The sequence below is a fragment of the Octopus bimaculoides genome, chromosome 26 (genome assembly GCF_001194135.2).
Source record: "Octopus bimaculoides isolate UCB-OBI-ISO-001 chromosome 26, ASM119413v2, whole genome shotgun sequence".
Classification (NCBI taxonomy): Eukaryota; Metazoa; Mollusca; class Cephalopoda; order Octopoda; family Octopodidae; genus Octopus; species Octopus bimaculoides.
This window is the reverse complement of record NC_069006.1, coordinates 16765425-16766249: the sequence shown is the minus strand read 5'-3', so window position 1 is coordinate 16766249 and position 825 is coordinate 16765425. Positions and strand designations below refer to the sequence as shown.

General features: G+C 42.2%; 2 protein-coding genes across 6 annotated transcripts in view; one reads left to right on the top strand and one right to left on the bottom strand.

Moving 5' to 3' along the window:
- LOC106883030 (unconventional myosin-XVIIIa) overlaps nt 1–825 on the top strand; it is a 237634-nt gene that overhangs the window by 39177 nt on the left and 197632 nt on the right. The window lies entirely within an intron of this gene.
- The window catches only part of LOC106883034 (CST complex subunit STN1), a 19116-nt gene that overhangs the window by 13644 nt on the left and 4647 nt on the right, over nt 1–825 (bottom strand). The window contains exon 1 of one of the 3 annotated variants that reach the window (XM_052976959.1): nt 373–732. The exons of 1 other annotated variant lie outside the window; for it this stretch is intronic. The gene's annotated coding sequence lies outside the window, so the exon portion shown is untranslated. Of the gene's footprint in view, nt 1–372; nt 733–825 lie in introns of those variants that run through there. One more of the 3 variants, XM_014933893.2, reaches the window with a different exon arrangement.

Below are 825 nucleotides of genomic sequence, written 5' to 3'. Positions count from 1 at the left end.
CTGCTCATGAAATTAACGTGCAAGTGGCTGAGCACTCCACAGACACGTGTACCCATAACGTAGTTCTCGGGGGATATTCAGCGTGACACAGTGTGACAAGGCTGACACTTTGAATTACAGGCACAACAGAAACAGGAAGTAAGAGTGAGAGAAAGTTGTGGTGGAAAAGTACAGCAGGGTTCGCCACCACCCCCTGCCGGAGCCTCGTGGAGCTTTTAGGTGTTTTCGCTCAATAAACACTCACAACGCCCGGTCTTGGAATCGAAACCGCGATGCTATGACCGCGAGTCCGCTGCCCTAACCACTGGGCCATTGCTCCTCCAGGCACATATATGTATGTTGCTACTAAAAGAATAATTAGGACATACTTACAAATACACGTCAACTCCCACGGTTCAATAACATCTCTCTTTGAAACAACGTTAACTCTCTCCCAGCCATCAAATTCAATGAGCTTTCACGAATTATATTCTGTATGGACAACATTATTTTGAATGTGGCGCCTATCAATGAGACTGTACGGTGTAAACTGATAAATAGAACCTGATGTAAAGAACATCCTACTACGTTAGCAGACGCACGCATGTCTTTATATTTGTTCGTCGGTTTTTTCTTTCTTTTTTTTTACCCCCATGCTAGCATGGTTTATACGAATATATCATCAAGATACTTTATCAGTTTTTCATGTAAGAATAACTTATTCAGCGGAGTTTCGGTACAAGACGCCTACATAAGTTACATTTTCTCCGTTTTGCCGAGGTTTTTCCCAGCCTGGCTTTCGAAAGGATGGGTGGTATCTTTTTTATGAAAAAAAAAAAAAAAAAA